Source organism: Anomaloglossus baeobatrachus, chromosome 8, assembly GCF_048569485.1.
Source record: "Anomaloglossus baeobatrachus isolate aAnoBae1 chromosome 8, aAnoBae1.hap1, whole genome shotgun sequence".
In the NCBI taxonomy this organism is placed as follows: Eukaryota; Metazoa; Chordata; class Amphibia; order Anura; family Aromobatidae; genus Anomaloglossus; species Anomaloglossus baeobatrachus.
The window spans coordinates 70855149-70872045 of record NC_134360.1 but is presented as its reverse complement, the minus strand read 5'-3'; the positions used below and the strand labels follow the sequence as shown (position 1 = coordinate 70872045).

The window sequence follows — 16897 nt, the reverse complement described above, 5'->3', positions numbered from 1 at the left end:
ATTGGACTTCTTTCTGTGAGGTCACATTAAACAGCAGGTGTATGCGACCCCTCAACCAACATTGCAGGACCTACGATGACGTATCACAGATGCTTGTGCAAACGTGTCACCTACCATATTGCACAATGTGCAGCAAGATACAGTATGCTGTCTAGAGTGCAGATGTGCATTGCAGCTGAAGGTGGCCAATTTTAGCATCAAAGTTAAATGAGCGCCATATGCGTGACCCCCATTCAATGTTTTGGGGGGGTCATGGGTTTCATATCATAGCATTTCTGTGTGCAAGGTGTCGATTCGTATTGAATTGATGATGCCCTACAATTTTTAAATTCACTTTTTTTCTCTATCTCGTTCCGTTTTCAAGATAAAATTGCTAACTCCGTTGTTTTTCCCCATGTGGCGCTATAGGTGGTTTCATTGCGTAGCGCATGGCTACTTTACTATACCTAGATACCACTTCTATGCCTATAGCTGCCGCCGTTCTCAAGTTAATGGCGGTGGACAGGATATGGGTGGACATACTGTATGTGTTATTATTATATGTTTTATTAGCATATAATTGCACTATAGCTTTCTAACATATTTATATATGTTCAACTACAAAACTAAAGTACTCTCACACTGGCTATTATGAGTCATGATGTACACTATAATTGCAGGTTTTGCGCATCCCGGGTGAACGGTCGCGTAGTGTTAAAATCACAATTGGCTTTCTAGAATTTCAACGCATGCGTGTTACTTTGGTTTCCACGCTTTGAACTCTTATCACCTTTGTAAGTTTGCGCAATACACACCTACGGCTTCAATACACTTGAACTTGAATAACCTCGCGCATGCGTGGAAACAGATTTCCCACACTTGTGCACTTTAGTAAACCTTTACCGCATGCATATTGATTAAATAGTAAAGGACAAGCGGTTTTCTAATTCTCCTCTTTTCAAGCTAATTGCTGTTTATTGTAGATTATCTTAAGCTCATATACATTCACATATATACATAATCTTTATAAATCTTGCACAATTATTTTTATTTTGAACCCCAAAAAATAAATAAATAATTTTAGCAATAACACTTTTTGGTTTAATATTTTTAATTCAGGTCAACTGATTAAGATTGAAATACAAGATATGAACACTGTTTTTGTCAAAAATATAATAGAAAATGAAACATAAAAATAAAGATTATTATAATTTTTTAATTCATCTAATCTGGTGGCAGCGCGGTTTTTACACCCGTTCACTTTATCTATTCTAAGAACTTCCACGTGGGTACTGCGGCAGCCGCCATTATCTCTTCAAGCTTACAAAGGGGTTGTGCCTCAGAGGTGAGTGCTTTTTCAAGGTATACCTCCCCCTTTAACCATATAAGACCCTATTTGCGCTCTCCATTATTTTAGTATAAATGAAGAATTATAACAGCAGTGCAATATCTGCGCAAGGAGAAAAAAAAAAGTCTATATAATGAGGCAAAAGTCCAAATAAAAAATAAAACACAACCTAATAATCAAGCAGCCCATAACAAATAAGTATACTAGTAATCCCCCTGGATTACAGATATTCAACCAACTTGCTGGATTTTAGGCAATCAACCACAATAGTTATACTGTCATATAGACATTATTATAGGCCTGACCTCTGTTATCCCATCATGTTGTTTATCCCATTTTTGTATTTTCTTACTGCTAAATTTAAACCAATAGTATGCTATCTAACGGTATACAGTAATTTGATTGGCTAAATGAAGCTGCCTTTCTATTGGTCAAAATTACCTAGTGAGACAGTTTAGCTCCTCAGGGGAGTGGTAGACTAATGTATTGTTTCTGCAAATAAGTTTAATGAACCTGTCATAATCCAGAACCGGTATTCTCCGCTCCAGAGTTTCACAGACCCGGCCTGGTCATTGCAGGGGTTAACTCCCATTAGCCTCATTCTGGTTTCAGTAGAGACTATATGTGGTCTCTGCAATTGCATTCCAGTGCTGGTTATAGTTTTGCTCTGCAGCCTGTGACTGGCTCTGGTTAGATCTCCTGTTTGAGCTGACTCCTTGTTACCGTGCCCTGACCTGCACTCTCCTCCGTTCATCCGTCTATCCCGGTCCCTGACTTCCCTCTCCTGTCTGTTGTTTGTATTTCCCTCTGCATACCTGATCTCCCGGCTTCTGACTCAGTTCTGTTTTCTGGCTTGATTTTGATCCTCCCTTTGCTGTGATTTGACTCGCCTGGCTAGACCCTGACTGTTTGACTCTATTGGTCCCTGGTGGTTCACCTGTTACTCTGCTGTACTTCAGCAGCCTTTCTGTTACAGTGTTACTTTGACTCTCCTTCACTACTCTGCTGCCACCTAGTGGGAAATACGCTGTACTACGTCTTACTTGCCCTTTGTACAGCGTAACAGAACCATATCGTTATCAATAGACTGTCAGCCAGACACTGGGCATCACACATATATGTGTGACTGGCACCCTATCCAAGCCTCATCTGTACATTTATAATACTAAGTAACCACCTCTCTATGAATGGTAGGTTTGTAAGAGGTTGCCCCCACTCTTTATCATGGGGGTATGCTGCATGTATGCTGTAGTTATTTGGTATTCTGATCTGGCAATGGTAAGGAAGACTAACTTTTTCTGTGATGTTTTTTGAATTTTGTCCTTTTCTTGTGAGTTGGACAGTATACATAGCAAAGGATATACCGAGACTGCTGTGAACATCATATAGGATACATTGAGCCTGCTGTAAATGCATCACATAGGATACATGAAGACTGCTGTAAATACATTATACAGGATATACTAAGACTTCTGTTTATGCATCAGACATTATACACTAAACTTGTTGATACACTGAGACTGCTGAATATACATTATATAACATATTCTGAGACTGTAGTATATACATCACATAGGAGACACTGTGACCGCTGTATACATCACATAGGATTTACTGAGACTGTTGTTTACATCACCTAGGATACACTCAGACTGCAGTATACTTTATCTTGAATACACTCAGGCTGCTGTGTACATCCCAGAGGATATACTGAACCCACTATATAAACATCACATAGGATGTACTTGGACTTTGCTGTATAGACATGACACACTGCGATTGCTGTATAGATGACACAGGATACATTGAGACTGCTCTATGTACATCACATAGGATTCACTGAGACTCTGATGTACAGTATATACATCATTTAAGATACACTGGGACTATGCTACATATACATTACATAGAATATACCCTGTAGATTGTAAGCCCATGATGTCAGGGTCTTCTTCTCCTTAGCATTTGTCTGTCACTGCTGGATTGTTCATTGTAATTTATAAATGTATTTTGTAAACATATACAGCATCAAGAAATCAACGATGCTTTAAAAAAAAAAAATAATATTAATAACAAACTGAGAGTGAGGTACATCACATAGGATACACTAAGACTGCTGTATATATGTTGCATAGGAGACACTGAGACTGCTGTACATACATCTTAAAGGAAACAGTGAGAGTGCTGTATATGCATCACATAGGAGACACTCAGACTGCTGTACATACATCATAAAGGAAACAGTGAAACTACTGAATATGCATCACATAGGAGACAGACTGCTGTACATACATCATGCAGGAAAGAGTGAGAGTGCTGTATATGCATCACATAGGAGACATTGAGACTGCTGTACATACATCATACAGGAAACAGTGAGAGTGCTTTATATGCATCACTGTTGTGAATGTCAGTTATGCTTTGGCTGCTTTGAGGCTCCCTCTTGTGGCCAGGAATGGTTTGGACAGAGACCAGGTGTGTTGAGCAATGGGCATTTTCATTGCTAACTCTCTGCTTATTTAAACCCTTTTCTAATAGCAGGCTTTGCCGGATGCCAGTTGTTCTTTGTTCACCAGCCTGCTTCATCCTGCTCCAGACCACATCTACCCCAGATAAGTGCTTGGCTCTTTGTTTTTGTTTGGTTCTTTTGTTCTTATCTGAGTTTCTTTTGCTGTGGTTGTTTTCAGTTTATTTGCATGCATGGATCTTCCCTCTCAGTTGCTTAGCTGGAAAGCTCCCTGCAGCTATCTTTGGAGTATTGCTCCTATAAGTCCATGTGTTTGTTGCTTCTTGAATTTGTAATGGTTCCTGCTTTCTATTCATTGGTATGACAAGAGCGCCTGGTATAGGACGGAGTTCAGATCTAGCGATCTGAGGGCTTTTTTGTACTATCAGGTTGTTGGATTTTTGCAGGGTTTTTCTCTGGCCACCATCAGTCCCTTTCCTGTCCTGTCCTATTTAGTCAGTAGGCCTCACCTTTTCCTAATCCTATCATCTATCTGTGTATTGTGTTTTCCTATATCACCGCAGTCTTTGAATGTGGGGGGCTTGCTATTCTTTATCTATTTTCTGAGGCAGAGAGTTATTAATCTTTCCTTCCTTTAGAATAGCTAGTTCTCCGGCTGCGTTCGCGGTGCACAGGATGTTAGTTCACCCCTCGGCTACTTCTAGTTGTGATGGTTAGTAAGGGGATGGCGGCCAGATTAGTTGCCAATGCTCTTGTCACCTTTTACCAATGATTTATGGTTGTCTTCCATGGTTCCGGATCATAACACATCACATAGCAGACATTGAGACTGCTGTATATGTAGAGTGGTGCAGGGCAGTAGCCATGGGTGAGGGACTAACCCCAGGTCCCCTTATACACTACAAGAAATGACTGGTGTTGGCTGGGTGTGTGGACATGCGTGATGTGGGTTATGAACCCGTGTAAGCCACATACTGCCACTGACGTCGACTGGCCAGGACTGGATAATGACTTGTGCTTACAAGGAGACCAACAGTTCTTTTCAACAACACTTTAGGCTAGGTTCACATTTCTGTCAATTTGTATCAGTCACAATCCGCGGCTCTGGTAAACAACGGAATCCGTTTGGAGGATTCCGTTGTTCCCATATACTTGTATTAGCGGCGGATTGTGACTGATGATGCTGCGTTGCATCCTCCGCCCGACTGATCAGTCGTGGAACAACTGACCGTCGGGCGGCAGCAATGCAGCATGTAGCGTTTTTTGAGCAGCAGAGTTTTTTGATTCCGCTGCGCATGCTCTCTCTCGATCAGCTGATCGCCTAGCGGCCGGCTTCTGTGAGCGATCAGCTGATCACCCGGCGGCCGGCTGCTGTGAGCAATCAGCTGATCACCCGGCGGCCGGCTGCTGTGAGCGATCAGCTGATCACCCGGTGGCCGGGTGCTGTGAGCGATTGGCTGATCACCCGGCGGCCGGCTGCTGTGAGCGATCAGCTGATCACCCGGCAGCCGGCTAATGAGAGCGATCAGCTGATCGCTCTCATTAGCCGGCCTCCGGGTGATCAGCTGATCGCTCACAGCAGCCGGCCGCCGGGTGATCAGCTGATCGCTCGCTCTCTCTCACGTTTTACAACGGAGTCCAACAATGAATTCTTATTCTTGTCATCCGTTGTACAACGCATCAGTCACAAGCGTCAAGCAACGCATGTGACTGATGAGAAAAACAACGGAAATGTGAACCTAGCCTTACTTGAAGGTTCATGTTGTTCAACAACTTCACAATACAATTAAATGGTAAGAAGATAGTTTAAGCGCTAATAGCTCTCTATTTCCACTATGCAGAAAGATTATAGCCGTAAAAATCCCCTATTTTACAGATTAATAAATATAAAAAGAAAAGTAAAATATAATCACTTGCACTGGTAGAAATAAAATGTGTCCAAATAAGTATAAATTAATTAATAAAGTGCGTATTATCAATAAATATACGAAGCAGGATTTGTCACTGGCATAAAATAAATTATCTCATAAGTCGTGCAATACATGAAAGTGTCAAGATTCAGACACTTGTGGTATTAAATATAGCTTAAGAAGCAATGTCCTCCTGTTAATCAATAAATATTAGCGTCCCATAAGGTGTACAAGATGTTCTCGTACATGAGGCTACAGTCGATTGACAACTGTTTGCAAATAGATAAGTTAAAGTAGAACTACTGGACCATTGCTAAACAAGTGGGGCAAAAAGGGGGGGGCGGTTGTGTGAAGGGAGGGGGGTAGGGAATAAGAATGGTTAGGAGGTATGGGTTGTGAAGGAAGGAGTCATAGACCTTTTAAAATTTAAAACTGTTTATTGATAATTAAAACTGTGATTAAAATTAAGTAAAATATTGGCAAATGGCAATGCCAGGATTCAGGATTTTTTAACCACTAGATTGATGTAGGACCTAGAAAGAAAGAAAAAAAAAGGGTGTGTGAGTGTCTAATACATTAATGTGTGCTGCAGGTGATTGGCAAACTAAGTATGTGAATTGTACCTGCGTCCTATGTTCTGTATATTCAGAATCCGTCAGAGAGTGAATGCAGCGCTGGTAATGTGGCGCCCCTGACCTGGTCAGGCACCACTGAGTACTGCACCCATGCTGGGGACAGTACAAAACAGGTAATCCAGAAGGCTGACCGAGGTGTGACTACACAGGCGCATAGTGATCAGGTCTCACACATTTACCTTTGAGAGGACCCCTGGGGATCCCAGGAGGGGGCGAAGCCTCCATCTCCACTCAAGGGGTGTGGTAGAGAGCCTGGTTGCTAGGTGACGTAGGCAAGAACAGGAGAGGAGGGAAGAGTGAGCCGAAGACAGTTGAGTGGTGAAGTTCAGGGAGGGCAGAAGCAGACCCTGTAGCTCCACACAATTCTGACAACGTACGCGCAGTGACTACCGACGGGGGAGAACGGTCACCTGGTAGTGCTGCCTGAAATCCACACACAGCTAAAGAGAGAGCAACGGAGTGGAAAGTAAGGAGACTGTCAGGGAGGTACCAGGCCCAAACGGGTAGCAGGTCCCGGGGCAGGGATAGATCCACCTGTCCTTTGCCAAACCTGCATGAGGGGGCACTTTACACCCCCAAGACAACACCACAGAGTCCGCAGCCACGTAGCAAAGTGAGGGCCCATAGCTCACAGGAGGCAAGCAGCCGGAGTGACCTGGTCCAGGCTACAAGCAAACGGGCCAAAAGAAGGGGAGAGAGGCACCAGCAACTTCCCTGGGCGACCCCAGCAGGGCTTCAAGCAGGGGTTACCCCAAAACACAACGGGCTAAGGAAGGCGAGTTGGTAGCCACCCTCACCAGTCAGCCTGAAGGACACCTGGTTCCAGCCTGGTTCATCCCAGCTACGCCCGGGTTACTCACCCTGCCACCATCAGTGAGTAAAAACCCCTGAAAGACATCCTGCTTGTGCGTGTGAGTCATTCTGCGACTTGTAGTTCCACACACCTACACGGGACCCTGGGGCATGCCTCACTCTCAGGAGGCTATTACAACTGACTGCACCTACTATCAGCCCCAGGCACCCCTAACCTGCAGTGGCGGTCTCCACTGACCGCAATTCTGAGAGTGGCGTCACGACAATCAAAATAGAGGATTTCCTACCTGTGACAAGATCCAGCCGCGTGGAGTCCCTGAAGGTAATGCGCCGCTGCACCGACACCGAGCCTCGGGGCCCCACAGTAAGGCCCTAAAATTAAACAATGTAAATAAAATGTCAGTTGTTGGGTGAATTAGCTAAAATATCAAGCTGAAGCTGAGTGAGCACACTTACCACTAAATGAAGAACCGTGGTGCGTACGGTGGAGGCTTTCTTGGATGTAGAAATGTGGAAGGTTTTAACAAAGCTTCAAAACCATCCGGTACTTTATTCACATGGAATTGTTCATACCCATATTCTCCAATAGAGCCTGTAAATGTTGGAGTCAGGGGAGGTATGTGCTTCTGATTAAAGTGGTTGTTTCCTATCAGAAGATGTTTAGCACTAGCTGCAGTTTGTCAAACATAGCAAACCGCACTGTACTCACCATCCTCGGGTCGACTGCATAGCAGCCAATATGTAAGCTTAGCGTCTCTAACTGAGTGTCATGCGGTTTCGGCTTTGCACTCGCAGGGTCGCTGTTCGCACCACAGAGTCTGACGTAGCTTGAGATCTCTTAGTTGTTCAGCCTGACTTGAGCTTCGGCTGTGTTTTGCTTCACTGCTCTCCAGTCAAGCAGGAGTTCATTTCTCCTGGCTTGTGAGCAGTTGCTAGGAGCTCAGGCTGCTAATGATTATTCTCAGCCGCCTTCACTCTTTATAAGATTCTGGATCTGGTTGCTGGTCGCCGAATATAGCTTCAGCATTGCTCCTGTGTCCGTATTGTGATTCCAAGCCTGGTGATCTGTCGTGTGCTTTCCTGTGTGGTGTGGAAATACCCCCATTATTACTTTATTTCCTCCCTGTGTTTATTGTCTCTCCCTCATGTCTGATTGCAGTGTGCATGACTTTTGCTTCTTTCCCTTGTCTGTGTTGTTTGTGGGGGATTTCTTCTCCAGTCCAGGCCCTCCCCAGTGGTGTGGGAGAGGAAGCGTAAGATCAGGGCTTCAACAGGAGTTAGATATAAACAAACTTCAGCTCACCCTTTCAAGTGTGTTCAAACTTTCCTCTGCCGCTCGGGCTGCAGGTGCAGCTGCCTGTGATATACAATTAGAAGAAGTTCTGCCCAGCACAAGGAGGAGAGATACACTGTCAGTAAATTTCCAGGTATTTATTTTCACTTGGTTCCGATTAAAAAATGATCATGTGTCATGCTCCCCGGTTCCTCTGCCATGCTCCCCGGCTCCCCTGCCATGCTCCCCGGCTCCCGTGCCTTGCTCACCGGCTCCCCTGCCACGCTTCCCCGCTCTCAGGTTACGCTCCACCGCTCCCGTGCCAGGCTTCCCAGTTCCCTGCTCCACAGCCTTCATGCCCCATCACCTGTGGTCCCCAGGCAGCCCGGTCCCCGCTCCCGGCGCCCATCGGTAACGCTGAGCCAGCCCGACACTCCTGCCTCCTGTGCACCGCTCCCTGCTCTGGCTTCTGGCACCCGGGCCTCGCGCATGCGCATTAGGGCGCGCGCGCGGTCATTGACCCTCTCTTAAAAGGCCAGTGTCCTCCAACAGGATATTGAAGAATCAGGTACAGGGTATATAGGGGAATCCTTTCCAAGTGGGCGGGGCCTGTTCTTCATGTTTGCTAAGCTAGGAGTCAGGTCTCCTTGTGTCTTGTGCCATACTTACCTATCTGTCTTGTAGAGTCGCCCCTGTCTCGCCAACCGGTCCTGACGACTCCCGAACCTCGAACGGTGACTGCCTGCCTTCCCGTCAGTCCCTACCATCTCCGATCCCTGGATCCATGTGGTGACCCACCTCCTCGCTCCGTTGGTTCCGGATTCTGCCTGACGTCATCTCGGCCTCCGAACCTGAGCTCCGTCACCCGGACTACCTTCAGAGACTCCGTGGTCCCAGGGACTTCTTCACTCCACTCCTCTGAACGGACTGTCCTGCTACCTAGAGTGCTCCGGCTACCGGGCACCTTGCCCTCGGTGAGGTGTTCAGCCCAGTGGATCCACCTCCTGGGCCTACCCGTCCTCCTGGTCCTAACAGTAAGAACAGGCCATGGATCCCGCCGAAGCACTAGTGGCCCAGCTGGGCAACTTGCAGCAGGAACTCGGACGACAGCGCGAGACCCAGTCCCGCATGCTGGCCTTCATGTCCTCGGTGGATACCCGCCTGAACACGCTGCAAGCAACTGCCACGTCCCTGGCATCTCAGGCTTCTACAGCACAGGCCACGGCCACAGTTCCCGTGGCGGCTACCTCGGAAGCTTCTAAACTCCGTTTGGCCTCTCCACCCCGCTATGCCGGAGATCCCAAGACCTGCAGAGGATTCTTAAATCAGTGCTCCCTCCACTTTAAGCTGCTTCCGCACCTGTTTGCCTCCGACCAAGCCAAGGTGGCGTTTGTGATGTCCCATCTGGAGGGTGAGGCACTGGCCTAGATGAACCCCTTGTGGGAGAAGGAGGACCCTGTAACTGCGAACATCCAGGACTTCCTTCAGGCGTTTAGAACCACCTTTGACGAACCCGGACGTGCCGCCGCATCCGCCTCATCACTCCTCAGGCTACGTCAGGGGACCCTGACGGTGGGGCAGTATGCCATCCGCTTTCGCACCTTGGCCTCAGAATTGGGGTGGAACAATGAAGCCCTCACCGCCGCCTTCTGGGAAGGACTCTCCAGTCGTATTAAGGACGAGCTGGCAGACCGCGATGTTCCTTCCACACTGGATGCCCTAATTGCATTAGCCACCCGCGTGGACCTCAGATTCCAGGAACGATCCAAAGAGGTGTCCCGCGAGAGACGTCCGATACGGCATTCCTCTCCTCCGCAGAAGCCCGTCGTACCTCAGTCGGCATCGTCTGGCGTCTCTGTCCACGAACCCATGCTATTTGACCGTCTGAGGCAGTCCGAACAACGCCGAGCAGAACGGCTCGCTAAGGGTCTCTGCTTCTACTGCAGAGAGGGCACACACCTGCTACGTTCCTGTCCAGAGAGGCCGGGAAACTCCAAAGCCTAGGGTTGGTAGGAGAGGCCACCCTAGGTGCTGGGACTCTCTCAGACCCGGTTACGTGGACCGTTCAAGTGACAACGGGAGAGACGCGGTTCACGGCCGAGGCGTACCTCGATTCCGGGGCAGCAGGCAATTTCATCCAGCAGGCCACGGTGGACAAGTACCAGGTGCCGGTTACTCCACTCGACAAACCCCTCGTGATTGCCTCTGTAGATGGGAGACCCCTCTCTGACACCATCTCGTGGATCACCAAGCCAGTAGGACTACGTATCGGTGCCCTGCACACCGAGAACATCACTCTCTACGTCCTCCCACACGTCTCATCAAATCCTGCTGGGACTCCCCTGGTTGCGGACACATGAACCGTCGGTCAGCTGGCGTACTGGTGAAATTACCCGATGGGGCTCCTCTTGCCACGAGAACTGCCTGAAGTCCATACAGCCCATCCGACGACCTCCGGTTCCGGAGTCCCTATCAGGACTGCCTTCGGCCTACTGGTCCTACGCGGACGTCTTTGATAAAAAGGAGTCAGAGGTACTGCCGCCACATCGTCCTTACGACTGTGCCATCGACCTACTCCCGGGAACTACACCACCTCGAGGACGGATATATCCTTTGTCTCCTGCTGAAACAAGGGCCATGTCTGCCTACATCACTGAGAACCTGGCAAGGGGATTCATCCGAAGATCCTCCTCTCCTGCCGGAGCAGGCTTCTTCTTCGTTAAGAAGAAAGAGGGTGACCTACGCCCATGCATTGACTACCGGGGATTAAACCAAATCACCGTAAAAAATAAATACCCCCTGCCGCTCATCCCCGAATTGTTTGATCGGCTTAGAGGAGCTCGTGTGTTTACCAAGTTGGATCTTCGGGGTGCCTACAACCTGGTCCGCATCCGCTCTGGGGACGAATGGAAGACCGCATTCAATACTCGCGATGGGCACTACGAATACTGTGTGATGCCCTTCGGCCTGTGTAACGCACCAGCAGTCTTTCAAGAATTGGTGAACGACGTGTTCCGGGACCTTCTCTACGTCTGTGTGGTGGTGTATCTGGATGACATCCTGGTCTTCTCTCCGGACCTCCAGACCCACAGAGAGAACGTGCAGCTGGTACTACAAAGACTGAGAGAGAATCGTCTGTACGCCAAGTACGAGAAGTGTGTCTTCAAGCAGTCCTCTCTTCCCTTCCTGGGTTACATAATCTCTGAAACCGGTCTGCAGATGGACCCAGAGAAGGTCTCTTCCATTCTCAACTGGCCCCCTCCTTCCGGACTGAAGGCAATCCAACGGTTTCTTGGATTTGCGAACTATTACCGTCAGTTCATCCCTCACTTCTCTGCCCTGACTGCGCCTCTCTCCACCTTGACCAAGAAGGGGGCTAATCCAAAGGACTGGTCACCTGCGGCCGACGCCGCGTTTGGCTCCCTGAAACAGGCGTTTGCTTCCTCTCCTGTGCTCCACCGTCCTGAGTTAAACCGACAGTTCACCTTGGAGGTGGATGCCTCCTCCTCGGGAGCCGGAGCAGTGCTCATGCAGAAGTCCTCCTCTGGGAAGATGGTTACTTGCGGTTTCTACTCCAAGAGCTTCTCAGCGCCTGAACGCAACTACACCATCGGTGACCGAGAGCTATTAGCAGTCAAACTGGCTCTGGAGGAGTGGCGCTACCTTCTGGAGGGAGCAGTGAACCCCGTGATCATTTACACGGACCACAAGAACCTGGAATACCTGCGGTCTGCTCAGCGACTGAACCCACGACAAGCCAGGTGGTCCTTGTTCTTTGCCAGGTTCGATTTTCAGCTCCATTTTCGGCCCGCGGATAAGAATGTGCGAGCAGATGCCTTGTCCAGGTCATTCGTGCCCATGGAACAGGAGGAGGAGACATCCCAGCCCATCATCTGCCCAAGTAAAATCATTCCGGTGGCCCCTGTCACCCTGGCCCAGATACTGCCCGGGAAGACCTATGTCTCTGAGACTGATAGACAAAAAGTGTTGCATTGGGGTCATGCCTCGAAAATAGCCGGCCATGCTGGTCAGAAGAGAACATGGAGTACAATTGTACGTCACTACTGGTGGCCATCCCTTCGCACGGACGTTGCGTCCTTTGTCTCAGCTTGCTCCTCTTGTGCCCGGAACAAGACGCCCAAACACCTGCCATATGGTCGCCTTCTGCCTCTGCCAATTCCCTCCGTTCCGTGGCAACACATTGCTATGGACTTTATTACAGACTTACCTTTGTCCGCCGGACACACAGTCATATGGGTCGTGGTGGATCGGTTCTCCAAAATGGCTCATTTCGTCCCTATGGCTGGATTGCCCTCTGCCCAGGAACTCGCTGACACCTACATACAGCACATCTTCCGATTGCATGGCTTTCCATCACACATTGTGTCCGACAGAGGAACTCAGTTTACCTCCCGCTTCTGGAGGGCCCTCTGCAAACATCTGGGACTTTTCTTCAGCCTACCATCCTCAGTCGAATGGCCAAGTGGAACGAGTCAATCAGATCCTGATCTCCTTCTTGCGTCATTACGTTAATACCCATCACGACGACTGGTCCACGCTTCTTCCTTGGGCTGAATTCTCCCATAACCACCATGGCAGTGAGTCCTCCTCCAGCTCTCCTTTCCATGTCGTTTACGGACTTCAGCCTTCCATCCCATTACCTGTATCTCCTTCCTCGGATGTCCCTGCTGCTGATGCTGTAGTCCGTGACTTTACAACAATTTGGGACTCTGTCAAGACGTCCCTTGGACGTGCTTCCCTGCGGATGAAGAGACACGCAGACAAGAGGCGTCTGGATCCCCCGTGTTTCTCTCCAGGAGATCTGGTCTGGCTTGCTTCCAAGTACGTCCGATTGAAGCTACCATCATACAAGCTGGGTCCTCGCTACATCGGGCCATTTAAAGTCATCAGCAAGATCAATGAGGTCTCCTACAAGCTGCAGCTCCCGGCCACGATGAGGATACCCAACTCCTTCCACATCTCCCTGCTCAAGCCAGTTGTCCTTGGTCCCTTCTCCGCTGTTGCCAGTTCTGCTCCTCCTCCTATTGCTGATGATGACATCTATGCGGTAAGGGATATCGTGGCCATGAAGACTGTGCGGGGCCGACAGTTCTTCCTGGTGGACTGGGCTGGGTATGGTCCTGAGGATAGGTCCTGGGAACCCCGGGAGAATGTGGGTACTCCTCTGATACGTGCCTTCCTGTCCCGGTTGCGGGGAGGGGGGCATGGGGGAGGGGGTACTGTCACGCTCCCCGGTTCCTCTGCCATGCTCCCCGGCTCCCCTGCCATGCTCCCCGGCTCCCCTGCCTTGCTCACCGGCTCCCCTGCCATGCTTCCCCACTCTCAGGTTACGCTCCACCGCTCCCGTGCCAGGCTTCCCGGTCCCCCGCTCCACAGCCTTCATGCCCCATCACCTGCAGTCCCCAGGCAGCCCGGTCCCCGCTCCCGGCGCCCATCGGTAACGCTGAGCCAGCCCGGCACTCCTGCCTCCTGTGCACCGCTCCCTGCTCTGGCTTCTGGCACCCGGGCCTCGCGCATGCGCATTAGGGCGCGCGCGCGGTCATTGACCCTCTCTTAAAGGGCCAGTGTCCTCCAACAGGATATTGAAGAATCAGGTACAGGGTATATAGGGGAATCCTTTCCAAGTGGGCGAGGCCTGTTCTTCATGTTTGCTAAGCTAGGAGTCAGGTCTCCTTGTGTCTTGTGCCATACTTACCTATCTGTCTTGTAGAGTTGACCCTGTCTCGCCAACCGGTCCTGAGGATTCCCGAACCTCGAACGGTGACTGCCTGCCATCCCGTCAGTCCCTACCATCTCCGATCCCTGGATCCGTGTAGTGACCCACCTCCTCGCTCCGTTGGTTCCGGATTCTGCCTGACGTCATCTCGGCCTCCGAACCTGAGCTCCGTCACCCGGACTACCTTCAGAGACTCTGTGGTCCCAGGGACTTCTTCACTCCACTCCTCTGAACGGACTGTCCTGCTACCTGTAGTGCTCCGGCTACCGGGCACCTTGCCCTCGGTGAGGTGTTCAGCCCACTGGATCCACCTCCTGGGCCTACCCGTCCTCCTGGTCCTAACATCATGTAAACATGTCAAGCCATAACCCCCAGTGGAAAAATGAGATAACAGCGACGCGTCTCGGCTACTGGAGTGTAGCCTTTGTCAAGTCAACAGGAGTTAAGGTCATGTTGGCGGCCCAGACCTCACCACCATCAAGTATACCTCTAGGATAAGGGACAGCATAGGGTCCCTAATTTGAGGGTCAGCTTAGAGGTTCCACTTCTGTGACCCTGATTCCCCGTCAAACCTGCTGAGCTCAGTGATTGGCTGTCGACATGACATGAGCACCGCAGCCAATGCTCGAGACTCACCAGTGGACCAGGAAAGATGATTACAGCTCGGTTTGTTATTTTTTAAGAAAGTGAAGCCAGAGCCAAACATTATATGAAAGGGAACAACCCCTTTAAGGGTTCACATAGAGTGGTAGTGTGTGATGAATTTACATTTAGAGAATTTGAAAGAGAAACTCACTAAGAGAAACATTGTAGCACATGAAAAATTTAAGAGAATTTCCTGCATATTAATGAGATATATTATTAAAATATATTACACAGTAAACTGTGATCACAGAGGCATTGTCCTGCCAGATATACAGTATTCAGTTGTAGCTTAACATCTACATTTCTTGCAAGCAGTAGCATTGATAGTATATATTATAACATGGTATATATTGTTTACTGAAGCCTTTGACTTTGAAAATGACTTTCATGTGATATGTATTGTGACATCCTAAATAACGTCTCTCCTTGCTAGCATCAAACCAGCAATTAGCAAATGTATAGTGATTTCATTTGCTGAATCCCTTTTATGCCTGGTGTGAGTGCTTTGTGGTATTTTATTTTGGTTTTGTGAAGAAATAATAATGTTTCCCGAATAGAAGTATACTGCTTGTCAGGCTATCCTCAGAAAAAAACATTTATTATGAAAAAAGTGCTTTCTTTCCATGCAATTACACGATTAACAGAGTGTATTATGGCGTCCAATATTCAAAGACTTCAAAGATGCCATTTACAAAGTGGCAATTTAAAAGACTTCAAGACATTGAAAAAAAAAATCAAGAAAACCTAAATGTGGGATAGAAATGTTCACTTAGCCTGAGGGAAGAACAAAGCAGCCCGAGAAACGGATTATTAGGTGTTTGTTTTGTGATTCTAAATAATTTGAATTTGCATGTGAGTGATCTATTGTTGTTATCATTATATCTTAAATAACTTTTTTAAGTTGTTTTGTAGCCTTTTATTCAAGAGTAACAATGTTTTTTGTAACTTTTTATGTTCTCCTTGTTATTTTTTTTATTTGTGTTGAGGACAGTTTGGTTATCCACATTTTTGCATAATTCATCATTTGTGACTTTTTGAAAATCGCAACGTTCGCCCAAATATGCACTTTTTTTGCACTTTTCAACACTAACGTGAAACCTTTTTATGCTTATGTTAAAGGATTACGCAATACATAATTTTGTAAAAGAAAGTTATGGCATATTAATCAGATATGCCATCACTTATAAACTGTGGTGGTCCAATTGCTTGGACCAACAGCACTTTTTATTGACTTAAAGGGAACTTGCCATGTTGGACTTGGTATCTGATCTGCAGGCGGCATGTTATAGAGCAGGAAGAGCTGATTAGATTGATATACAGTGGAACCTTGGTTGACGAGTAACTCGGTTTGTGAGTATTTCGCTACACGAGCAAAGCTTGCTGTAAATTTGTAACTCAGTTTACGAGTAATCTTTGCTGTACGAGCAAATACTCACCGCACACACTTCCGGTTCCGTACTTTCACCGCGCTCTGACCCGCTCTTGCAATCCACACAAACACACAGAAACACACACTAACACATACACACACACACATATTATGCTCACCTTACCTTCCGTTCCATCGCAGGCATCCCGGTTATTGTAGTTCGCCGCTACAGGATGTGTATCGGGTAATCATCACGACGAGGGAGGAACTTCCGCTGTCAGCCACTATTCAAAGGCAGCACGCTGACCAATTAGAGGCAAGTGGCTCGTGCCTTTGACGTCAGCTCGCTGGCAGCGGAAGTTCCTCCATCGTTGCGATGGTTACCCAATATACATCCCGTAGCGGCGAACTACAAGAATCGGGAGGCCGGCGATGGAACGGAAGGTAAGGTGTGCATAATATGTGTGTGTGCATGCGTGTTTATGTGTGTTTGTGTGTGTGTAATGAAACAATAGGGGACCAGGATGGGACATTGCACAAGTTGTGGAACAAATTGTCTGAGCTTCCATTATTTCCTATGGGAAATCTTGCTTTGCTAGACGAGTAACTTGGTTTACAAGCACACTCCCAGAACGGATTGTTCTCGTAAACCAAGGTTCCACTGTATATTTTTTGAGGAAAATTTTTCAGTAAACCTTGCATTTTATAAATTAAAATCCTT

The 16897-nt window shown here is 48.0% G+C and overlaps 1 protein-coding gene across 1 annotated transcript in view; it reads right to left on the bottom strand.

The window, feature by feature from the left end:
* The window catches only part of ENTHD1 (ENTH domain containing 1), a 150543-nt gene extending 143962 nt beyond the window's left edge, over positions 1–6581 (bottom strand). Inside the window, exon 1 of the mRNA XM_075320848.1 lies at positions 6519–6581. The gene's annotated coding sequence lies outside the window, so the exon portion shown is untranslated. The remainder of the gene's footprint in view (positions 1–6518) is intronic.
* Between the last annotated feature and the right edge of the window lie 10316 nt (positions 6582–16897).